The sequence below is a fragment of the Aedes albopictus genome, chromosome 1, assembly GCF_035046485.1.
Source record: "Aedes albopictus strain Foshan chromosome 1, AalbF5, whole genome shotgun sequence".
Lineage (NCBI taxonomy): Eukaryota > Metazoa > Arthropoda > Insecta > Diptera > Culicidae > Aedes > Aedes albopictus.
Window position 1 is genome coordinate 225157844 of NC_085136.1, and position 27104 is coordinate 225184947.

The 27104-nt window shown below is 38.0% G+C and overlaps 1 protein-coding gene across 3 annotated transcripts in view; it reads right to left on the reverse strand.

The window, feature by feature from the left end:
- Positions 1-24326, reverse strand: part of LOC109430370 (soluble guanylate cyclase 89Db) — a 128540-nt gene extending 104214 nt beyond the window's left edge. The window contains exon 1 of one of the 3 annotated variants that reach the window (XM_029857273.2): positions 23952-24326. The gene's annotated coding sequence lies outside the window, so the exon portion shown is untranslated. Of the gene's footprint in view, positions 1-23809 lie in introns of all 3 variants that reach the window. The other 2 variants (XM_029857272.2, XM_062846327.1) reach the window with 2 other exon arrangements.
- Between the last annotated feature and the right edge of the window lie 2778 nt (positions 24327-27104).

A 27104-nucleotide genomic window follows, 5' to 3' on the forward strand; every position in this document is an offset into this window, starting at 1 on the left:
TCATTTCAACGTAATACCCGACTAGAAGATTCTAACAAAATTATAACCTAATTATAACAAATCATGATTTGTATAACTAATTGTGATATAATCATGTTTAACATCATTGGAGTTTAAAAATATTATAACTCAATTGTATCATATAATGTTATAAATGTTGTTCAATAACTCATTGTGAAATAATTTAGTTCTGATTCTTTGACATTCAGAACATCATTTTACACAATTGTATCAAAATATGATAGAAACTAGTTTTCTTGAAGCTAAAATTTATATCATATTGTGTTATAATTTTGTTCTGATTATAACAAAATAGGTTATTATTTTGATTAGACTGATGTACTTTTTGTTACAGTTTTAGTTATTTCAACATCATCCTGCATCTAGTTTATAACAAAATATGTTATAGAAAAATGTCATATCATCATAACACAATGTGTTATAAACTTGATATATTTTTCTAGTCGGGTAGACACGTAATAACGTGATGACATAATCGATGGTCATAAAAAAGCTCAGACTACAAATTCAAGAGCGTAATGACAACTTTTTCGCTTTGCCAATATTCAAATGATGGTCAAATTTTGGTCACGCCGATTCACGCCGCCGCCGCCGCCGCCGAAAGCTGCCAACGGCGTCACGCCGACGACGCCGCCGCCGCCGGTCAAAAATGGCCCTCACGCCGCCGCCGAGCAAAATATAGTCGGCGCACAGGTCTAGTTCGATAGCGCTCTAAAAGGAACAAAGGTAAATCCGTAAGGGAATCCGTTAGACGTGGAGAGCGCTGGCTGTGTTGCTATCGGTTGAAGATAACACTATGATTCATTTATTCCAGTGGTAAAAGGGCACCAAACAGGGTTCCCCCAATTCAATGTGTAAAGTGACCTGAACTAGGAAATGAATGATCGTGGGGGTGAAAAACGGAGCTTGGAGCCTGTGGGGCACCCTCGAAACACACGTCAGCGAGCTGTCCCCAACATGATGCATTAGGAAGGTTAAGGAAAATGGAAACAAGAGGAGGTAGCTGCGCACGTAGTGCTAGCGTAGTAAACTTTAATTCCTCCCCGGCTAGCTTATTTGGAGATGTCATGGACAGAGCGGGGTTGATGAGGCCCATCAATAAAATAGCGATGGGGTCGCTGCAATGTAGGTGGCCGCGCAGCAGTATGACTCCATCCTCAAAGCCTAACATCAATAAAAACCTCAAGCATGCCCTGATTAGACTTCGTAATTCAACGATGGCGGCCAAGCAGGACCATTTTAAACTCATGGCAATTGTGGCAGCGATAGAACCCGTGACGTTGTATTCTACCCAGACGGAAGCCTTCGTCAGCGATCGTCGAAGCGTGCGAGGCAACAGTTAGGTGAGGATCTACTAGGCGGCGCTCGCAAAGCCAGCAGGCTGTGACACCAAGAGTAGACGGCAGTAATGCCGGAAAGTCGGACCCCGGCCAAGCGTCCCGAAAAGCTGAGAAGGATGGACCTGAAAATGTCGGTCTGTCCCAGATCGAAGGGAGCAGAGGATTGCGGTCATTTGTAGGTCGTCAGCCACCACAAATCAGGGCGGATCAGGGGAAGGACACCCCCTGGATCCTAGTGGAGTGGAAGAAATATTAGAGGAAAAAGAAAAAGAAACAGTAGTGTAGAGACACCAAGTTATGGAAAGGCAGGTGCCAAGCGTGGGAAGTGTGACGCGCTCGTCATCAACATGGACCAGTCTAAGTTCTTGGATGTCTTGTAGGCAATGAGTTGCGTTGCCAAGCTCGTGGATCTTGGAGCCGACGTACGCAGTATTTGACGTACAGACGAAGTCATCCTCGAGATCATGCGTGATAAAACACAAATGTTTGGCGAAATAGGTCATTGGTGAACGTGTCGAGGTGATCGCTGAAGGTACTCTAAAGTCCAAAAATTTGGACGAGATCACGGACGTGAAAGACGGCTGTACAAACTCTCTCAAGTACTTCATTTGTTCAGGGAATTCGCGAACAGCAAGCACCCATTGGGAGGCCCAAGGAGTCCGGCCTTCAGAAGAGCCTCAACTGACTAGTCACAGTACTGTAACGCAGCTTAATCTGATGCTGTGTCAGTACCAGGTCTCTCAAACACCACCTGGCGGATAAACCTAGAATCAACTAGCTCACTATCGGTTAGCCCTTGTTGTACTGATCAACTTTGCCGAAGACGGAATTCTTCTATGAATCCTGATTTTTGCAATTTAGTAGCTAGGAATTTCTTTGACTCACTAGCACCACCTAGCGTATAAATCTAGAACTAACTTGTTTACTATCAGATAGCTCTTGATGTCCTGATCAACTTTGCCGAATACGCTATTCTTTTATGTAGTCTAGTTCTCGAGTCAGATGTAGTCAGATTCTCGAGATGCAGAGGTTTATTTTTTTAGGACTCACTAGCGCCACCTAGCGTATAAACCTAGAACTAACTTGTTTACTATCAGATAGCTCTTGATGTCCTGATTAACTTTGCCGAATACGCTATTATTTTATGTAGTCTAGTTCTCGAGTCAGATGTAGTCAGATTCTCGAGATGCAGAGGTTTATTTTTTTAGGACTCACTAGCGCCACCTAGCGTATAAACCTAGAACTAACTTGTTTACTATCAGATGGCTCTTGATGTCCTGATTAACTTTGCCGAATACGCTATTATTTTATGTAGTCTAGTTCTCGAGTCAGATGTAGTCAGATTCTCGAGATGCAGAGGTTTATTTTTTTAGGACTCACTAGCGCCACCTAGCGTATAAACCTAGAACTAACTTGTTTACTATCAGATAGCTCTTGATGTCCTGATTAACTTTGCCGAATACGCTATTCTTTTATGTAGTCTAGTTCTCGAGTCAGATGTAGTCAGATTCTCGAGATGCATAGGTTTAATTTTTTTAGGACTCACTAGCGCCACCTAGCGTTTAAACCTAGAACCAACTAGTTCACTATCGGATAGCTCTTGATGTCGTGATCAGGGTATGAAAAACGGATCACGCCGAAAAACAAACGCTTTGTCCTAAGCGGTGCATGTTGGTAACAAACATGCTCCGCAACAAACGCATGTCAAGCGATGAGAGCAATAAAATAAACATCGCTTGCCGTGCGTGTGCCGATATTTCGGCTTTTCTGCTGAAATTTTCGACCCAGATCATCGAATTTATGAGCATTTGGACGAATTAAGACTATTGCCATCCTCAGAGTCGAGTTTCAGTTGTGAAACAAAGCGAAAATCACGATGTGAATAAAACGAAACAAATATTCCTACCGTTTTTGTTGTGAACAAACTCGGGAGCGATTTTGTCATTATCTGCTAACGAAAAAACAAAGCGTTGTTGCCGTGCCTTCTTTGTTGCCTATTTTTCGCCTGCGGTGCCATATTCTGCGTACACTGGTCGTGATTAACTTTGCCGAAGACTTATTTTTTCTATGTAGTCTGGTTGTTGAGAAACAGAAGTTAAGAATTTTATATAACTCGCTAGCGCCACCTAGCGGATAAACCTAGAATCAACCTGTTCGCTATTAGATAGTTCTTGATGTCATAATCAACTTTGCTGGAGACAAAATTGTTCTATGTAGTCGAATTCACTAGATGCGAGCGCGGCGGTATTGGCAACCTAAGCAGCACACAAGTCACAAAGAAGTGTTGACAGCGTAGGTTTTGGGTTGTACAGGAGCCAGTGGCTCCAAGCCACATTCATGTAATTCTAACTCGAAGGCAGAATAAATTGAAAATGACTCGTGTCCAACCAAAAACTTGCGCTGTCGACACTCCTTTGTGACTTATGTGCTGCCTGGGAATGGCTGTTGACGCAACACGTATCAAAGCAAAATGTTCCATGATCACTAGCGCCACCTACTGGAGCGGATACGTACTAAATTACGTACTATCGGGAAGTCCTTGCTCTCCTCAACAAATTCACTGAAGACACCAGTCTTCAAACACGCTTCATTTCTCCGCGGTTATCGCAAAAGCTACTGATCTATAAATAGATCACTGAGCGTTCGAGGCATTTGATCTAAAAATAGATCATTGGGCGTAAATGGGTTAAGCTAAGCTTTGCTTAAGAGTAGGTTATTCCACTCTCGTACAGCAAAAAAAAAGTTTGTGGGGTACATGATAGTGAAGCCCAAGACAAGAGGTATGATGGCTCCCACCATGCAGTCTCCAGAGATTCTGGAGTGGATCATCGTGAGGCTCTCTCCGCGCCACTACCTTGGTTGGGATTAGCCTTGGCCTCCTTTCGTATGATCACTACGGCAAATGAAGGGATGGTCATCGATGAGGAACTTGCAGGAATTGCAAAATCCTTTAGCGTAGGTAAGACCCGAGATCCAGATGGAGCTACGAACCTGGCCTTAAAAGTAGCTATTGTAGAGGTTTCAGGGATGTTAAGATCTGCTATGCAAAAATGTTTGGTTGAAGGAGTCTTCCCAGAGGTTTGGAAGCGGCAGAGCCTGGTCCTGCTGCCAAAGGCGGGACACTATTCGGAGACCCGTCGGCATAAAGACTAATATGCTTGCTGCGGCATGAAAATTGCACGAGGAGTTCTTCCTAAACAGACTGTTGAGGAACACCGACAGTGTAGATGGTCTCTTGAGTAACCAGTTCGGCTTCCGGAAAAGAAGGTCGAGCGGACGAAATTGATCCTTCTATCACACAGTTGGAAGGTGCGGAAAGCTTCGTGGTACATCATCGGTACATCAACCGAGTGACTAAGTGATTGATTTAGAGGATTGAATTTGAGAGCTCTGGATCTCTGTTGGCCTAATGGATAAGGCTTTGGATTGGCAATCTGGAGATGGCATGTCCGATAGGGATTTTCTGCGGCTTCCTGTGGACAGTTTGTCATTACACTTGCCACGTCATATAAAAATTCATGTAAACAAAACCCTTTAAAGCTATGAAAGTGATCAGAGAACACCAAATTAAAGAAAGACATGCTAATCTCTCGTGAGAACGTAGATTAATGAGAAAAAGTAAAAAAGGAAGAAGTTGAGTGCTATAATATTCTTCTTTCTGTCTTTAATTTCAAATGTTCATCCTACAATTTTCAGTCTTAAACATTTACATTTACGAATTTAGTGTTAAATTTTCTGATGCTTTTTGATAAGAATGTACATTTGTAGACTCATTGATTTGAAGATTCTTAAACATTAAAATGTGTACAAACTATGCAGATCCGTCCCAAACAAGCTCCGTAGTATTAGAGTAATCCTAAAACACTCAATGGAATGTATCACACATCTCAGCTGACTGGCGTAACACCCCAAGTAATAAAAGGATCTGAACCGTGTTGTTGCTATGAATAACGATAGGAATCACCCTTAGTCTGTCTGTTTGCATAGCTACCGTGTCGCACAGTGGTCAAATGAAACGTTACATACGGTACGATATCAAGTATTTTATAAAATATAATAATAAATATAAATCACGAAGCACTTTCACCTTTAACTTTAAATTATCAATTTCGTAGCTCATATTTTAAACTGTGCAAAAAGCAGACAAAGGGAAAAAAATAATCTTTCATATTTATGTAAAGAAGATAAATTAAAGAAAATTTCAAATCAACATGCTTTTTTGTAGTAAGACAAACACCTCTGTTATAATTTCAATAAATTTCCTGTACAAACTGAGAGTATGGGAACTTACGTTTTCTCGGCCGTTTTGTTCTCTTCGTTAAAGGGGGTTTTTTGAAACCGATTGAACTCAAATTTGGCCTCAAATCTTTCCCAACCAAGGTAAATCGTACGACCAAGTCCCAGGCAAGTTGGCCGAAAAAAAGCCTTCATGACGAAGAGAACAAACCTGCCGATAATACCTTTAGTCACCCTATTACACTTTTCACACCGATGATTTTGATCTAAATTCTAGAATCCTAAAAGGGACTACTGTGCACACATAGTATCGCAGGGATTCTTTTCATCCATCGATTCGGACACGGCTACGAATACTATCCTCGTGGCGGCGTCGCTTGCCAACCAGCTTTTCCCCGAAAACGCCCGGAAATTGGGTTCTTTGATGAGATTTGTCTTCGTCTCCTGGGTGGCGGGAGCACCACCAGCCAAATCATAGAAGCCGTCCATCAAACCAGTTGAATTCTTATTGTTTGATTATGTGAGGAGCTCAACTCGCGCCGAAGATTGTCCCACCATTAGACGGTCATGAATAAAGAAGTTCTTTGCCAGATAAGCAGATTCCGGTGGACGAGCTGAGGCGAAAAACTTTACTCATCAAATTTATTGTCTTTCGGCTGGTTTGAACGGGTGGATGGTACAAAAGAGTTGCGACAGTGTCTTGTTTGAAAGGAAGTGCACGACAAGAACAATCGTCTTTCTTGGAAGGCAAAAATCCATTGATGTGGTGGCTGCTTAGGAATGTAATTTCGCACTGTTCGAAGTGAATCTTGTTACAACAATCGTCAATCGGTTGTCGTTCTGAAACTTGGCAAGCTTCTTCCAGTCTTTACACCAAGAAACATCATCATATAACTCGTCGACGCATACGGAATAAAAATATGGTGTTGACCTAGCACACCCCCAAATGTATGCACGAGGGTTGGATCGTCGTAAATCGCTAGGTATATTACGTTGTCGTGCGTGGCGTGGGTGAGAATCCGTACAAGTTCTCGTTTGCATTTTTGGGGTGTTGTTTTTGTTTTCATATTTTTCCCACTCCTCATTATGTCGCATACGCAGTTTATTTTCCACATCATTTGGGAGACTGTTTACGAGCTCATGACCCCATTGTAAACACGTTTTAACAATGTTTCAAAGGGATGTAGCGAAAATTACTCGCTGATTTTTTGTCATGGTTAAAACTTTGACAGAAAGTTGATACACTGTTGTTCATTTAATGTTTACCGCCCAGGTAACCACGAAGCATTTGAATAAGCCGTACAGCAGACTGTATTAAGCATTTGAACTGCTTGCTGCCTTACATAAGCAGTTCGAATGCTATTTTAAATGCTTACCCAAGTAACCAGTAAGCATTTAAAATAGCATTCCTGCAGCATTATAGTTGCCCTTATGACAAGGCATTTAATGCTAATTGGCCGTATAAACACCTATAGTGCTACCCAACAGCAGGTTTTGGCAAAATAACGGGCTGTCTGAGTGCAACACCTTCAGGAACGTCGTATCAAAATGTCAAAGAAGCGTAACGCCTCGTCGAGCAAAACAAAACAAAAATAGATTTACGTCTGCTTCTCCCTCTCTTGACGATCCCGCTTCCTCTACACTCCGGCTGATTTAGGTGGTACTTTTTTGCTTGTTTTGGTATTACCGGGGTTTGAACTTACAGTCCGGTAATTATTCAATTTTGTTTTCTGTTCAAGCTGCTGCGCCACGCTCCAGGATACGCTGCAGTTGGTTCGATGACGTGCGCTAATTTTATCCCCTATATATGGAATGGTTTCGAAACAACTTCTGTTCCGACACCCAAAATATGTTTTCTAAGAGAAAATTCATAGTGTGTTAAGCGTTTCCAATCCCTCTTCCATCGATTATGTTTCCCTCTTGCGAATAATTTTAAGATCCGCCGAAGATCCATGTATTTGGTGCACCGTTTTACGACAAAATTAAGTGGGGTAATTTCTTGATGGCTACCCGGGTAGACGAGAATATCTAAATCATATCTCAAATCGAACACTTTTTGCTGTTATAGCTCGATGTGATTTTGATGAGTTATTCAAAAATCTAGTGAATATCTCACGAATAGCTCAACGTGATATGGTATCAGTTGTTGTTCTTGTCGAAATAGCTGAAAATATCTACATAAGAACAAGTTAAGCTCTTCTGCACGAAATGGAACACATACACCCATAGAGATGGCTCAATGTTAGTGAAATGCCATGTGCCCCTTTCTGAGCTGTGGATACGAAGAACCGCATGCTCTTATCCTCATGTCATTTACAACAACGAGCCACAGTTGAGTGGTAAGCATCGCCGCCTGTGAATCCTAAGGTCGTAGGTTCGATGCTGGATGCTGCCATTTTTTTATTTTTTTTTTTCTAGAAAAAAGTAACAAATCTGGTCTGCTATTGTTTTGATCTTGTAATATCTTAATGAGCTATTATTGAGTATTTCACCATATTAGATTTTGCTATTATTTCTGTTCTTTTACCTCTTATATCAATCAAACCAATATCAGTTTTTGCTCTTCAGTAATTCAACCAATCATAACTGAATATGCTATTCATCAGATTTTTCCACCTACTCGGGTATGTTCCCAATCCAAACCAGCTGCAGCAATGTTTGCTTCGGAGCTTTTGGGTGAAGAAGAGAAAAACGAATAAGCAACTCAGATGTCCAAATATGTCAACAAATGCATAGACTTTGTAAGAGAGAGGCAGCATGTGCTATCAAATGCATAACACATCTCCCATACTCTTTGCTCTTGGCATTTGTAGAGCAGTTGAAAAGCATTCTGAATGCTTCCCAGCGAAAACACCTCAAGCAGTTGAAATGCAAATTAACAGCCAACAGCTTTTGAATAGCATTGCTTATGCTAATTGAAGGCAGCTATGCATTCTAACTGCTTATGTAAGGCAGCAAGCAGCTCAAATGCTTAATACAGTCTGCTGTACGGCTTATTCAAATGCTTCGTGGTTACCAGGGTACTGGTTACTTGGGCGATTCAGCGACTCTTACAAAGGTTTTTTTAAATTATTTAAAGAATCACCATATAGCCTGCCCGAGCAGGGAATGAGAACTAATTGAAAACAAATTGAGTTATTTAGATATCACGAATTTTGATAACAAAGTGAGTTTTCATTTTGTATGACTTAAGTGTTAACATAACAAAAATGATAACAAAATAATGTACTGGAATATCTAATTGAAATCTGAATGAGTTCTCATTGATAACAAATTGATATCTCATTTTGTTATTTACATTTTTCGACTTGATATCATACGCAGTTCTCAGGGAGTTATCAAATCTAAAGGGTAATAACTAAAAATTAATAACGAATTTAGTATTCATATTTTATTAGGCATTAATTTACATGAATAAGTAAAAATTTAAATTAGATTTTATTTTAAATTCAGAAGAATCTCGTGATTGAAAACTTGTTTTGTTTGATACGATATCATCAGAATATGGCACGTATTAATGCCGTAGTATTATCGATTGTAACATTAACATTTCATCAACAGTCATTTCTAACTTGGAGCCTAAACGAAGAAAAATTGTATGGAAATCGGATATGATATCCTCATACCTAGATATGCAGCATAACTATACCATGATTCAACTAAAAGATTAATGATAGACATTGAAGTGACAAAGAAAAGTAAATTTGGAGTCAAAGGACAACTGCCCTTAACCTTCCGTAACTCGCGCGGTTGACTACCTGCGTCAGCACCACGCTAATGCTGAGTACAAAAAGCGAGATTTTTTTTAACGTGCTGTACAAAATACAACAGCGCGATCGCTCGAGGGTTAATATTTTTGTATAGGTAATTATATTTCAGCTTTTCCTTCTGATTATATGCACTGCAGCAAAACAAATGTGGGAGATGTTCACGACAGCCACAGGCATCGGGACTCAAATTGAATGACATCGAGCAACGAATTGAGTCGCATTCGGCTTCTCAGCTTTTTCCCTCGTTACCCGGGGAAAATGATGACATTGAAAAAATAAGGCATCCGATAGGAAAAATTTTTACTACAATAATTCTATCGGGTATTGCATAATGTCGTTTGGCATAGTCTTTTGGCATAATGGCCAAATGGCATAATCTGGCATAATAGTCGATTGGTAAAATGGCCGTTTGGCATAACAATAAGTGAAATAGCATTCATCATTTTTATGTATGATAAATATCTGTGTTATTTTCAAAACTTCAAACATCACGAGATTCATCATTTTGGTACGGAGTTACAATGAATCCTTTTTCGCGCGAGAATACTTTATAAAGGTAAAATATGTGACCTTCAACAGTAGAATGACCGTGAATTACTTCGGTTGGCCATATCTAACTTCATTTGCCTTTAATATAGAATTTAAAAATTTAAAAATATTTGGCAATATGTTTAGATTGCAATAAATGGTATCTGGGAACTTTTGTATTCTGTGTAGTTTTGTTCTCTTCGTCATGGAAGGCTTTTTGAAACCTGTTGAATTCAAAGTTGGCCTCAAATCTTTCCCAACCAAGCTATACAACCAAGTTTCAGGCAACTTGGCCGACGAATACCCCCTCATAACGAAGAGAACAAACCTGTCGATAATATCCAGTCACCCTAAAAAGACTTACTAAACTTAAAGCCAATTTAAATCAATAGCATGACCATTACCCAGAATCAGCAAATTATAAATTTTGTGTCAATATGTAAGTAAAATACTCTGGTAGATTTAACAAATATTTTGTAAATATTATTAATATTAATAAAGCATATTCAACCTTTTTTGGATTTTTGAAATCAAATCTTGTTATCATTGAGTTTTTGAAATGATAACAAAATGATATCTCAATTTGATATTAAATAAAAACAATTCAGAAAGAATACTTATTTTGATTTCATTTTGTTATCAATAACAAAATGAGTTATCAATTTGTTATAGGTTTGTTCTCATTCCCTGCTCGGGTGTACAGAATCATTATTTCACGGGCATCTGATCACTTTGCGGTCTTCAACAAAGTTTTTCAGTAAGTATGACAATATTGCTCAACGTATGATTCAAAGCTTTAAGATGTTTCACTGTGACTTTTGCCAGGAATACGGAATTACATACTTTTGAAAAATAAACCCCAATCTCTGCAAACTTATCCGAAAATTTCTCCATGAGTGCTATGAAGATAGGGTATTGGTTCTCTAATTAAGCATATGACTCCCATTTTCATCCTACGAAAAACAAAATACTTAAGCTCTGTTTGTTTTGTTTCTTATTTTTGTATTTTTTGTTGGATGTGAGCACGTCTCTCTCTCTCTTCTTGGCGTAACGTCCTCATTGGGACAAAGCCTGCTTCTCAGCTTAGTGTTCTATGAGCACTTCCACAGTTATTAACTGAGAGCTTCCTCTGCCAATGACCATTTTGCATGTGTATATCGTGTGGCAGGCACGAAGATACTCTATGCCCAAGGAAGCCAAGGAAATTTCCTTTACGAAAAGATCCTGGACCGACCGGGAATCGAACCCGTCACCCTCAGCATGGTCATGCTGAATACCCGTGCGTTTACCGCCTCGTCTATATGGGCCCTATAAAAATAAAAAAAACGGCCGTATAAAAATAAAAAAAAACGGAATCAATCGGAGCCGTAATCGCTTTTTTAAATAGGATGAATATAGGAGGGTGAGATTACTGATGGCACTCATACCCTATTACCATACATTATTACATTATTACATGGGATATATAAAACTTGCCGCCTATCGTCGTAGTATAGAACTAGACAAGAGTCTAGACAAGGCGCCTTATTAAAGAAGCATTTGTTTTCCCGTGCGTAACTCACCTCCCGACCTTAATGGCCTCTGTAAATATTCTTTCACAACTCACTCTGCTGCTCTTATACAGATCTAATCCACTGAGACTGCCTCTCAAGCCTGAATTCCTATTTCCGCACACTAGTCACACATTTCCTTTAATCTTATCGTCGTCTGTGATAAAGACAAATATCTCCCACTACGACCATTCCGAACAGCAATTTCTGCACTAGAGCGATTCCAAGCAACAGCATCAAAATTAAGGAAATTTTTTAATTCATGATTTTATATTGAACTGAAACTTTGCACAGTTTTTCAGTTCCATCTAAATCGCCATTTTTCGATATCAAATTTTTATTTTGAATCACGACTAACTTTTCAAAAGGGTGTATGTGAAAATGGTTCAAAAATATTCAAAAATCCGCACAGCCAAAATGGTTCGTTCGATTGCTATGATTTTTTCAGCAAAGTTAGATAACTAAATGGTGATTCCTAAGAAAATATACACTGTAAAAAAAAATATTTTTTAACATGATAAAATATAATTTTTGCCACAAAAACTCAAATAACTCAAAACCCTATCTTTTTACCAACGTAATTTTTTTAGGAAAGACGGTCCATTGTATTAGCAATCTACCATAAAAATTTGGTGATGGTAAACTAATAAACAAAAAAGTTATAACATTTCAAACATTTCACAATTTGCACATTTGGTAAATTTTTTTTTTTCTGTGTAAATTATTTCGGTCAGAAATCGCAGTTTGATGCTGATTTTATTGTTCAGCAAAGTTAGATAACTAAATGGTGATTCCTAAGAAAATATACACTGTAAAAAAATCTTTTTTAACATTAAAATATATCATTTTTGTCACAAAAACCCAAATATCTCAAAATCCTATCTTTTTACCAACGTAATTTTTTAGGGAAAACGGTCCATTGTATTAGCAATCTACCATAAAAATTTGGTGATGGTAAACTAATAAACAAAAAAAGTTATGACAATTCAAACATTTCACAATTTTCACATTTAGTAATATTTTTTTTTTCAGTGTAAATTATTTCGGCCGGAAATCGCAGTTTGATGCTGATTTTATTGTTAATGGCCTTGCGTGAGTAAAACAAGCTGTTTTTATTATGTATTATGTATATTATATACACAGTAATGTTCCGATTTTATCACACCCTCCGTGCATTAGTCGTTTATTCATTAATTTGCTGTTACATTTGAGGACAAGTGTTTTCCCTCTTCTTCAAGATGAATGTTGAAAGCGTGTTTTACAACGTTAAAAATATTGAAATGGGTATAGATGTTGAAGAATATTTCGAAGCCTTTTTGAAAAGGGGCTTGATTAAATTGTTTAAACAGATGTCGCTGATGGTACGGTGGCATGACTCTCTACACTTGGCATCTCTGGCAATTTCTCAGTTGTTGTCGTTTTCGATCTTCCTGCGCCCTGCTTTACCGATGATATACAGATGACTCGTTTGTCAAAGGACGTGCAAATGCGTAAATTTGTATTCAATGTGGACATTTGGGCATAACCAGTCTCTTTCAGTTTATCTATGGAGCTTTCAGTGAGATTTCGTAACTCTTTTGAACATTTTTTTTTCATCAAACGGTCTACAAGAGAGCGTTGAGTTGAAGACCTTTGAGAAAGCGACTGTTCATGTTGTTCGTTAGATTATAATAAATAAAATCACTTATTAGTTTTAACTGACTAGTTTGGTGTTGTTTGCTTGGCTGAAGAAAAAATTTACTATAAAATCTTTAATATCCATAGCGGTAGTATATTTTTTTTGCTGTTTTGTTAGCATTGTGATGTACACAGACGACAAACGTAATACTAGCGAAATTTTCATTGACCATACCTTTAACGATCATTTTAAATCTTGGTTGTGGCTTTCATAACCAGAGGCGCGCACATAGTTTTTCTTTGCGTTTGACGTTTCACACTAGCGCCTTCTGATGACGATATTGCACAACGCAGTGTTTCGTGAAACATTTCCACCAGGTGGTGGTAGTGTGAACTGGGCGATGGATTTTCACGAAAATTGTTCTAGGCGTTTCGTCTGTTTGTCTGTGATATGTACCTCTCATGCATTTGTTGTTGTTGGAGTTACTCGCATTCTTCCGATCATAAAGTCTGTTCTCTAAGAGGTATTTTTTTGGAGATAAACTAGACGTATACGCGTATATAAAACTTTTATTATACAGCTTTTGTTTTAAAAATTAGTTTATTCCCATTTTTCTTATAATCAACAGCTATTCAACACTATCAAGGGATTTTTTCACCAGTCACGTACAATAAAAAGTCTGACACTCTCAATATTTTTGATCACAACACTGGATCGCGTCTAAGTTTCAAATAGATACTATAGTAAATATGAATAATCAAACAAAAATATCACGAAAACAACTTGTTTAATTCAGGCGGTAGCCTTTACAAAAAAATCAGCATCAAAATATAATTCGACAATGATTTTTCATAAGGGCCTAACTGACTTGATCGACTTCTCTTCGTCGACTCTCTTTTTCGCTAATAACTTGATCAAAACAAACAAAATCGTTATTCTTTTTGTTTCTATAGCGTTGTAGTCTATAGCAAGATGTAGTCGTCTTCTTCGCATTTCATCCACAAAATCTTTAGAAAACTCAATATACATTCAGTAATAACACAAAGAGAGGATCGATGAAGAGAATTCAAAAATGCCAGTTAGGCCCTAATGAAAAATCAGTGTCGAATTCTCGAAATAATTTACACAGAAAAAAATTTTGGTACTTAATGTGAAAATTGTGAAATGTTTGAAATGTCATAATTTTTTTGTTTATCTGTTTACCATCACCAAAATTTTATGGTAGATAGCTGATATAATGAGCCATTTCCCCTAAAAAATTGACGTTGGTAAAAAGATAGGGTTTTGAGATATTTGAGTTTTTGTGACAAAGATCATATTTTTTTATAGTAAAAAAAGAAATTTTTTACAGTGTATATTTTCTAAGGAATCATCATTTAGTTATCTAACTTTGCTGAAAAATTCATAACAATCGAACAATCCGTTTTTTCTGTACAGCTTTTAGAATATTTTTGAACTATTTTCGCATACACCCTTTTGAAAAGTTAGTCGTGAGTGAATATAAAGGTTTAATATCAAAAAATGGCGATTTAGATGAAATTGAAAAACTGTGCAAAGTTTCAGATATTTTTGAAATGGTCGCTCAGGATCGACTGACATGACTCCGTGGAATTCCTCACTAATCTCCCACCACCAAGCTTCCATAAATCACGCTGAATATTCATGTGGTGCCTAACCGCATCCATTATTTCACAGTCCCTCTTGGACGACCACCGCATAGAAATCGACACAACACAGGATCAAATCAGGAGCATCGAAGTTCGTTCGTTTTTCCCACATCACCTGTTGGATTCAGAATTGCATGGGGTCCAGGATATTTATTCCAGCCCACGAGATATGAGGTAGGCCGACTATTGCGACAATAACAAAAACAATTATTGCTGTAACATAGATAGATAAACTTTCATAAGTATTAGCATTAGCGCGTCCTGAAGGGTTAAGCAAGTAGCACAAATTCGTAGGCGGTGCAATTCTAGACCGCTTTCTATGCATTACCACAGCACAGAGATTTGGTATTAATCACTGACATTCAGGCAAGATTAACTGAATCCTGCAACGGTCGAGACACAGACAAACAGACGTAACTTTTAAAGTAAATTCCTCAAAAACTTTTTCCCGGTGTCTTTTTCATGAGCGCACTGCCACCTGTTGGTAGAACCGCGCGCGCGCGACACTGCGGCCATGATGGATTTCGATTTGACGTTTGTCTAACACGAACACTACTAAACAAAGCGCCTGTAATTTTCGTTTGGATCATTCAGCAAGGTGTTCACTGGCAAACGTCAAAGCGAGCGAACACTAGCGCATCTGGTAGAAGGATCGCGCAAATCAAACGAAATTTGAATTGATCGTTAAATGCATGTGCCAAGTCGTTTTGAAGAATGTTACGTCTGTTAGTCTGTGGTCGAGAGCTGTCCTGACCTCGTCCTTATGACAGCTGGGAATGGAAAAGGATGGTTGGAAGGATTCCTATTTACTAAAGAGAGTAACAGAGACATCTGTCTCTCTCATAGACATCAATGGAAGCTGGGAGTTAGAAGTGGTAGGATAAAGGCCACAGGAAGAATGTTTGGTCAACATTCGAGCATTATTGAAGTTACTAAACAGTATGCAGGAACGAACTCACAAAATGGTACTCTGGAGACGAAAAAGTTACCGTTGCCATTTTTCGAAATGTTGTGCTAATGTGATGAAATCACTTAAACCATTTTCGTAATCTTTCTGTGCTCTCACAGACATTGAATAATAACACTAGTTTACAGCATTTTTGAACTCAGTAAGCTGATGATCATTTATAGTGTAGAATCATGCCCTGAGTTCGAAAACGTTAAGGAAAAAAAATACAGTAGAGCGGATTTTTTTTTCGGCTTTCCATACAAGACTGTCGATTTGAGATCGATTTCTGTTCTATTTTTAAGAAAAGTTGTGCCTTTCGTACATTTTTTTTCGTATTCAATGCTCCGATTGAGCTGAAATTTCACTGTAATTGCCTCACATCTAATATTTTAAATGTACGATGAAAAAGAATAATTCAATTGATTTTTTCTTTCTTAAAAAATATACAAATTATCATTTGCATCATTTGTAAATTTTGCTCAAACTCAAGGAGATTGGCCGATACAATCACCAATATCTCGAATCCCACTAATTTAATGCAAAAATTATGTGTAGATGATCGAAACATTTAGCTCTCTATTTATGCAAAAAGATTGAAAATTGTTTGATCGCAACGCATGATATTCATATTTTAGTAAATTCCATATTTTTTAAAATTGTAGAGCTTAATTTTCAGGAAAAACTTAGAAACTTTTCTACTTCATTTTTTAAGCACGATGCTTATATCATAGAACATAGTTTTGCTTAAAAAAGTTTGATCGTTGATAGAATTTCACGACTTTCGTTTTATTTTGTAAACTAGTGTAATTCATGTGAATATTTAAATTTTTGTGCCTCCATACGTAATGGAAATTTCTCTTATTGAATATAAGAAACCTTTGATTTTTTGTGACCTCATGTAAGTGGAAAACGTAAGTTATCTTTGTGAGTTTTCCATTTTTTGTTGTGCCCCCACACATTCAATGAAAAAACTCTATGATGTTGAGACTTCTTCAGGGATTCGTTCAGACAAGCCTAAAAGTTAAAAAAAAATATTTTAAGGGGTTCTTCCGGGAATTCGTTCCGGGATTTCTAAATTAATCAAATATTCATTCGGAAATTACCTCCTGGGATTTCTTTATTTTCTCATGAATATATTTAGATTTTTTAGGAACCCGTCCGAGAATCTTTCATGAAATTCTCCACGCGTTTCGTCAAAAATGCTTTCAGTGATAAGAAAATCAAATGTTCTTTAAGGATTTCTTTAGAAAACCTTCCTCAGACTTCATTTAGAAATTTTTACAAAGATTTATTTTAGAAACTTCCCTAGAGATTCCACCAAACATTCTTAACCAGATTCCTACATAAATTATTCTAAGGATTTCAAGTCCAAATCTTCTATGGATATCTTCAAAAATTAATCCAATCATTCCTTCAGAAATTACTCCATGAATTCGGTTTCAAAATCTATCAAGGTTTGTTTTGGAAACTTCTCCTGTGATTTTTTTTTCAGAATTTCTTCCCGGAATAATTTAAGAAATATTTCCTAGACTTCCTTAAAATATTCCCTAATGAATTTCTCCAAAAATTCTTCTAGATAGATTTCATTGGGTTCCTTCTTAAACTCCACCTTGAATTACTTGAGAAATTCTTCTAAAGGCAAAAAATCATCGGAAATTTCTCCAAGGATTCCTTCAGAATGTTCTACAGGAATTTCTTTAGAAATCCTTTTAGAAGTTTTCTTCCAAATTTTTCCGAATGTTTTCCACATATTCCTTCAAAAACGCATTTAGGCATTTCTTCAGTTTACCAGAGATTTGTTCAGGGATTGCGCTAAGGATTCCATTAAAAATTCTCATATGAATATATTTCCCAATTTCTTCAGAAATTTTTCCAGAAAATCATTACTACTGCATTACAACTTTCAGTGATTCAGGCAGGAATTGCTTAGGAGTTTCCTGCAGGAATTCATACAGAGATTCCTTCAAGATTTGCTCCTGATATTCCTACATGTATAACCCCACAGTTTTTTTCGGCATTTTCTCTAAGTATAACTACAACAATTCCTCCACGGATTTTTAAGAACTCATTTCAATAATTTTTCCCAGGAATTTTTACGGAAGCTTTTTAAGAAAAGAGATTTTTTTTTCCTACATTTGTTTCCTGAGATTTTTTAAAAGTTTTAGTGATTTCTACATGAATTTCAGCAAGCGAAGAAATATTCAACAGTTCAATATCTCTCCCGACAGTCCCGACCTCGACAGCTTGGTCGGTTCCTTCAATCTGCATACAATTGATCACTCTACATGCCGATGTATCTTTATCTCGACTGTATTCGGATGATTGTTTAACAGAGTCCAGGAAATATTTTGAGAGCATATCATTGGATTACTCTGAGGAATTCATGAGTAGCTTCTGCAAAAACAATCGTAAAAAACCCAGATTTATCCACCTAGCGGTGATAGTGCCTTTCTCGTCAAATATGTACTCATGATCTTTCCGTCGACGCAATCAATCTTGCCTTAGAGTCAGTGATCAGCCCCAAATCTCTGTGCTTTGGTAATGGACGAGAAGGGGGAAATGCTCATAACAGCGATCTGGGACTGTACCACCTACGAATTTCTGAATCATGAGAATACTTTATTTAGAAAATCAAGAATTTTATCAAGGTCATCATCGAATTGGGGCACTTATTCCGACGTTATATTCAACGTATGGGCAGAGCTGAAAGTATCAGTCCTTTTAGTTGACTGCTTGACCACCTTCACTGGAGGCTGATTCATACCAAGATGACAATTACTAGCCAGGATTAAACTTTTTCCACAGAACACTTTGACAAAGTTTTATCTGCACATTTTATGCTATATTTTATTATCATTGGTTGCAAAATTCATGTAGAATTTGTAATGTAGTAATTTGAATTGCCACATTCAAATATCAACCACATTACAGAGCTCGCCCTCCAGCCGCATCAAAATTTTGCGTAGTAATTTTAGACGCAAATAAAGATTTAAAAGAATGTTCCGGGCTGATGCGCTTAAATTTTAATTTTTCCATACAACGTTGATCCATCCTACTGTAAATTTACGTCTCAGGAATCTAAAATGGTGTGATTTGATGAGATCGCTTTAGTTTTTGTTTTTTTTTTTGGTTTTGGTTCTCTTACACATATATATCGCTTGCATTCATTTAGTTCACTTTCGTAATTTCGCTAAAGCACCCAACGCTGCTTCTGCAACACCACCGGTAGCCTCTTATGTAATCTGAGTATATTTTGTATTGCTTACGAGACCCCCAGAAATGATTCCGTAACACTATCGGTATATTCAAATGTGAACTGAGTTTATGAAAACTGTTAATCAGGTTACCCGGAACTAAAAACACTACCGGTAGTAACTGTGCCTATTTTCTTATCATCCATGCATCAGGTTACTGACGGTAGTAACTGTGCCTATTTTCTTATCATCCATGGATCAGGTTACTGACAAAAAAAGTGATTTGATGTACCGCAAGCATGGGTTTGATTCACTTTTATGTATGTCCACTTCCAGTGGGACGTCCTTAACCGGTTCCGGAAAATTTACATGGCTCATTTTTACATTTGACCAATTCCGGCGGGACACCTGAAACCGGTTGTGGAATACTATCGGTGGTCTCTAACGTAATCTGAGCTGGTTTTCTTGAAAACCTTTCATCAGCTTATCGAAAAAAAACCGTGGTTTGATGAAGCGCATGCATGGAGTTGGGTTCCCTTCTACATTTGACCAAATCCAGAGGGACACCGGGAACCGATTCCGGGACACTACTAGTTTTCCCAAGCATGATCTGAGATATTTTTTCTTGGTAACCGTTCATCAGGATACCTTAAAAGCCATTTGATGTGTCGCGAATATTTTTTTGGTTCTCTTTTACATTCGGATACTTTCAGCGAGATACCTCAAATCGATTCCGGAACACTATCAGTAGTTTACAATGTGGGCATAGCTTATTTTCTTGCTGATCGTACAAGTTATCGAAAAGGCCATGATTTGATGTGTCGCAAGTATGAATTAGGCCACTTCCGGCGGGACACCCGAAACCGGTTCCGGTATGCTACCGGTTTAGATATGGTCCGAGACTATTTTCCTGTCTACCGTTCATCAGGTTATACAAAAAGCTGCAATTTGATGTGTCGCATGCATGGGTTTGGTTCACTTTTATATTTGGCCACTTCCGGCGGGACACCCAGAACCGGTTCCGGAACACTACCACCGGTTCAGATATAATCTGCGACTATTTTCCTGCTTACCGTTCGTCAGATAATCGAAAATGCCGTGGTTAGATGGGTCGCATGCATGGGTTTGTTGCAATCTCATATCTGGCCCCTTCCTGGGCTACCGGTCCGGAACACCTAAATGGCCATAACTCCGGAACGGCTGGACCGATTCAAACCATTTTCAATAGGAAACAATGGGACAATATTCCGCGTCGATTGAAAATAAAAGCGTTGAAATCGGATGATATTTACTATCCAAAAGTGAGGTGACCTTTTTGTACACATACACACATGCACACGCACACACATACATACACACACACATACATACACACAGACATCATCTCAACTCGTCGAGCTGAGTCGATTGGTATATAAGACTTGGCCCTCCGGGGGATCTATCAAAATTTCATTTTTGGAGTGAACATATAGCCTTTCGGTACACCTTGTGTACGAAAAAGGCAAAAAACTTTTCATATACAACTCGTGAAGTACCCTAAGATGAATTCTAAGATCTTTATGCATTGGTTGAATTTTCAGCGTATTTTCTGATAGTATATAACAGTCAGGAACATCTTGTATGTATTCATGGAAAAATCTGGTGAAATCTCGATAAAAAGTTTGGAGAATATTCTTACAAAATTCATGGGCAATACCCATGAATTGTTGAAGGGGTTTTTAGGTGTATTTGTGATGCTTTTCCACGGCAAATTTAAGAGGAAAAAAACTAGGAGTATTCCTAAGAGAGTTTTTCGAAACAGACAGAGTACCCTGGTAACAATGTATGCTGAACAGTGAGAGTATTAGCGGAGCAGGCTGGTTAATGATGGCAGTGGCTGAATACAATGACAACTGAATATTGGTTTGAAGTATTGCTTAACATCTTTAATCAGCAATACATAGATGGCAGAATATCAAGTTGAATAGAATTTGAAGCACTGTTGAAAATGCTTTGACATCCATGTGCACAACAGAAACATGTGCTCGATGGACAAATTGAGATTTGAATTATGAAAAGAAATCTGAGACTCGAACTCACGACTCCCAATTCGCTAGACGGGCGCTTCTATTCCTAGAAGCTACGGAGTCACTCGACTATCTCCGCCAGGCCAGCAGGCATAGAACTGAACCGATTTCACAATCGCACATGGTTAGCTTCTTTTCACAATCCAAACCTCCTTCGGATGGGATTAGATGAACATCTAACACATACACTGTTGTGCACAGCACATGTATGTCAAAGCGGGAGAGGATATTATATTCCTTCAAATGTCGGGAGCTTCGGGGAATTCGAAGCTTTGAAACGTATGCCAACATGCAGAGTTAATCATCTGTTGTTCAACTTTTAATCAAATAATTTTTGACAACTGAACCAAACCCATGCATGCGACACATCAAATTGCAGCAGTGTTTTTGTAAAGCCTACATAGTTTCTTCAGCATCAATGCAGGTATAATTCAACTTATGTTTTGAATATTCAAATACAACAAGCATTGCTCTCGATTTCGAGGATATGCATACAATTGTATGTGGTGTAGGTGATAAGGTGAGTGACTATCAATCAGGAGTTCCGAGTTCAATTTCCAGTTTTCAAATAGATAAATTTAGACCTTCCTTAACATCTTTTCTGGAAATAAAAAGCCACAAACGGTTAAAATATGCTTTAAAATTATTTATTTATATGGTATGTGTGCCATCAAAAATCTCTCGCTCCCATATTCATCCTATTCGAAAACAAGCGATTATGGCACCAATTGTGTTACGGTCTATACAGAAATCCGTGTTTAAATCGTATCGTTACAATTGATTTCGTTCTTTCTGTTTTCATGCGTGCTCACATCTAACAAAAAATACAAAAATAAGAAACAAAACAAACAACGCTGCAATCCTCTGTTTTCGTAGGATGAAAATGGAAGCCACATGCTAAATAAGGGAACCAATACCCTATGTTTAACCAAAATCAATGATTTTAATTGATTGCTGACTAAGCGCATATTAAGTCTTAAATCAGCCTTTCAATGAACCTCAAATCAGCTTAAGGTTGAATAAAATCAACAAAATTAGATATTTTGGAGCTAAATATAGGATTGTACGTCTTGTGCTCAGCTTTTGTCCAAATGAAGGCTGCTTCACAATAGTTGGAAAAACGTTTAATCAGCATCGAATTGTTACCTGGGTAGTTATTGTTAAAATTAATGGCTAAACTTTTGGAAGATTTTTGGAAACAAATTCGGGAGGAAATTTTATGAAATTTTGAATGCCACTTTTCATAGAATTCGAAGAAGTATTTTTGAGTAATTTGTACATGTAGACAGTCCGTGAAAAACAATGGCGAAATTGCTGGAGCATTAAATTAAGAACATTTCAGAGAAATTCATAAAGTATTTTTTGTTTTAATAATTATGTCAAAATAAGATCACTCAGGGATTGATAGGTGATCTCCCGACGACATTTTTATATTGAACAAAAGTGTTTGTAAGCTATATCCATGAATAAATTTCAAAACATTTCTAATAGTACTGGTTTTGCGGAATATTTATCCTGATGAATTTCTTGCAATATTTAGAAATATAAAAAAAATCAGAACACACTGGTGTAAATGTGTGGTAATATTCGTGTAGAAAATTTTCACCGAAGATTTTAGACAAATTTTATCCAAAAATATCTAATGGATTTTCTTGAAACTTTTGACAGCATTTGCAATTATTCTGGATGGAGCCTCTGGATATACGGAAACAATTATTTTCAAATCACTCATGGTGGAATTACTGGTGATTTCTTGGGAAAAAATGAATCATTTCCGAAATTTCCACAATATTTACCAGAAACTTTCTCCAAATTTAATTTTAAAATTTTGCAGATAGTTTGCTTCAAGAATATTGACTTCAAAATTGTTTTTTGGTTCTTAGTGCTACGTCTAAACTAGAACAAAGACTGCATCTCATCTTAGCGTTTCTTACCACTACTGCCACAGTACCGTGACTTTCATAGCAATCGCCAATGGTAGTACGTTCGATGTAGTACTAGATTTGTAGTAATGAGCTGAATTTTAGTATGGTCAGAAGGTCAATTCTCCGTTTCTGCAATGAAATGGTGCAAAAAGCGTGGGTATTATGATTCCTTGCCTAATTTGATGCTGTTTGAGCAAAACTTTGAATAACTATGTTGTTTATGTTGCAAGAAATGAAGAAAACAACAACACTGTTGCCCAAAGTTTTGCTCAAACAGCTTCAAATTAGGCAAGGAATCATAATACCCACGCTTTTTGCACCATTTCATTGCAGAAACGGAGAATTGACCTTCTGACCATACTAAGATTCAGCTCATTACTATAAATCTAGTATTTCACCGATCTATCCTATTGACTATTTTGCATTCGTACATTGACGCTTGAAGTTACTTTTGTCCAAGGATGTTTCCATTACAAAAAGTTCAGGTCCGTGCGGGAAACGAATTCGTTACGCTTAACATTGTATTACCGAGTGCTTTCGCGTTAAACGTATTGTTTTTTGGATTTTTGTTAATCCCGACGATGACATTTATTGCTTTCCTACAAAATCGTGAACTAATGATGATAATTCTGGTTCCTACACACTGAAACTGATAACCATTTCCATTGAATAGGTACGCTGTTCACTCCTAAACTGCTAAATTCATTATTTCTTGAACTGCACAATTAGTTATCACTAATTCTGTGTCATTCGGTATAATTGCCCACTGAAAATTACGCATTTTCGATAATATTTTAATTTGCACTTTTTGATTTTCTATGCGTAGGTACAAGCCGATTTATTGTCACAAAAACCATTCGCCAAGATTTGCCATATCCCTTGAATTCCGCACAAATCTATTTACACCAGATTCCCAACCATCACCACACCGCAGCTATAACGCACTAATCCAAACCGCAACAGCCTACCCCAAAATTCAACAACAGCATCCACTACGAGTTCGACAGTATCCAATCTAAACACTGACTGTGGCTTGCAGTGAAGGAGCACCCAATTCGAAGGACCTAAAACGGCACTAAGTACACACCAACCGAAAAACAAAACCCTCTACCACAACCGGGGAGACCGGAGAATGCCGATAAAACGTCTGTCCGCGACGGTTGCTCACTGCCGACTGGAGTGTGTTCTCGGCGGTGAGTTCAATTTATAATATTCGCACTCACTGCACAGGCACCAACCGACAATCGACCGACCGACCGGATGTCCGTTCGTTTATCGGTCCATCAGAGCACTGCAGACCAGACGTCCTGCGCTGCAAGTCGATGTGTTCGATCGAACGCGACTGAAGGAGTCAGTAACCAGGAGGCTCCATTTCGGTGCTTCTTTCAACCGCAAGAAATGGATGAATATAACCTTTTTCCGTTCAGGCGGATAAATGATGGGTCATAATTAATTAGTCTACGAGGATGGCGCGAAAAAAAAAAGGATAATAACCATTAGGTGACCGGTTATTCGAGTTTTAGAACAGATAAACCGCTCCTGGGAGCAGAGGCACTGATCGCAATGGTGTGCTATATGGCCGGGGTTCTGCTAAACCGAACTAAACGCCAAAATTTCAGAATTCAAGTTATTTACACCAATGAATGCAAAAGGTCATTATCTATTACCTGTAAAATATTCAAGGCATTCGGACAGCCACAAGCATTCCTAGAATGGAAAACCACTATACACTGATAAAATACTTTCGTAAAAGCTCAACGAATATGCTTCGTAAAAGCAGTTTTCGTAAATTGAAAACAATTTTCGTAAAATGTACGGTCCATTCGTACCACCACGCTGAAACAGTACAAATGGAGTTGTATCATGTACTAAATCACGAATCCGACAGACGCTAAGCTTGCTCATTCGTAGATTTTAGCTCCCGCTTTGTAGAATGAAACAAAATAAACAAATGTCAAACGTTTTTTACTAACCATGCGTAAGAAGAAAATTTCGCTTCGTAGAATGCAACAAAGCTTTGCAGTCAACACTGATGTTTGAGTGGAGCGCAGAGACAACAAAGCAACCTGTTTTCATGTGCATATGACGGTGCGTGTGCGAGAAGAGGAAAGGAAGCATGCTCTCAGTTGGAAGTAAAAGTTATTTATAAATTGAATCAGAGTAGAAAGCGTTCTGGTTGTTTCCGAACGGTTTCAACAAGCGCCTACAGGTGGATGTCTAGCACTGGTAGGTATCAATCAGAAGATGCGTGTTCGGAGCCTGTGAAAACCAAGCTGATATACGCGTGCTATTTTTTTTTTCAACATGATTTATGTCGGTCCGACAAAAAAAAGAGACAGAAAAAATCTGTTTTATTGCGTCGGAGTGATTTTTTTACGAAACGAACTCAGGCACACTACGAATCTTTTCGTTGCAGAAAACAACGAATGGCATTCGTAAACCGGACGAGCGATTTTGTACAATGCAACAACATATTTTTTCAGTGTAGCAGGCTGGGAAAAAATCGAATTTGCATCCAGCCAAACCGAACTGTAAACCAAAAACATGGCATCGGAAGATACTTTTTTTGTGCTGACCTCGAGGATTATTTCTCCGATTTATCAGATGTTCCATCGGATTTTTCCATTTCGGACAGTTCATGGAAGCAGTCGGCATCAGAATCTGGTGAGTAAGAAAAGATTCTGGTTTCCTAAAGGCTAGCATCATTGGAACAGATGTTCAAACGGGCTGATCGGCATTTTTCATAATTTGTGTCAGCTGAAGCGCACCAAGTGCAAAAAAAAAAATAATGCGTTTCCATGAAAGACGATGTTATTTTTTACCAAAGTCACTTACAATAGATCAATATACATTGGAATTGTATAATTACCAGCAAGCAGTAATAGAATATCTCGGCATTTCATATTGGTAATACTCTAATCATTTGTATGAACTTGGTTCGCTATGGCAGGCTAGAAAATGATTAATTCCTCATCAGCAGCTACAATACGTTAGGACACATCCTGATAATTATTATTTCCTACGAAATTTAGAATCCGATAATGATGAAGATGTAACCTTAGAGAATAGTAAGAATGAACTGGTGATACAGAGTGACATTTCCCCAAGCGATACAACCATCTCAGGTATTGATATATCGGTACTTAGTTCGCTCTGGCAGAACAAGTTTTGATTTTTTTTTCAATCATCGAATTTTAATACAGGAGAGTACGCCACATTAGAGCCTTCGAAGGAATTTCTCGACCAGGAACAAACCAATGGAGAGCAGGATGAATGGCCGGCCCATCCAAAAAGGCGCAAACATACGGAACCGCAAACATAGAAAAAGAATATTATTAAATTACGCAGGGCTGCTGGAGAGTCGTATACCAACACTCGGGGCGTGGTAATTCCTGCAAAGGTTCTGGATGAATACTATCAGTGTAGCTGCCGGAACGGTTGTACAAAGAAAATATCGTATGATCAGCGTCTGTTGAATTACAGACAGTTTTATCAAAATGCGTCGTGGGAAACGCAGACAGCTTTCATTGCCAAATCTGTTCTGGTTTCGAAGATTAAAAGAAGGAGGATTTCTGATCCAGATCAATGGAGGAAAAAGGAACGCAGGTACTATTTCTTACAAGCTGGCAGTTTCGATGTTCCTATATGCAAACCAATGTATATGAATACACTATGCATAGATAGTGCAAGGATCCATCGAGCACTGCAAAAAGCAAAAGCGGGAAGTTTCGTGAACCAGCGAGGTAAGCACCCAGCACACAATGCAACGCCGGAGGATACTATCAATGAAATCAAAATGCCCATCGAATCATTTCCATCTTATGCAAGTCACTACAGAAGAAGTGACACTCCGGATTGCAGGTACTTGCCTAGTGGTTTGAATTTGGCGAAAATGCACGCGTTATATATACAATCAATCGGCCCTGGAAAACACCTCCAAGTAAGCTTGCAGGCATACAAACGGATTTTCCACCGCTTCTTCAATTTGAAATTTCAAACTCCCAAAAAGGACACATGTAAAACGTGTGATCAATTGAAGATTCAAATAGATTCAGAAGAAGCAAAATCTGTTGCAGAGAGAGATCCCGAAACAATCAACAAACTAAAATCCGCCTTAGACGATCATCATAAACTCGTGGATTTAGCAAACAAATATACGTGCGTCAGACTCTGAAATGGCGAGACAGAAAGAGTGCCACGTTATTTGTTTCGACCTACAGAAAACCTTTCCTTTGCCAAA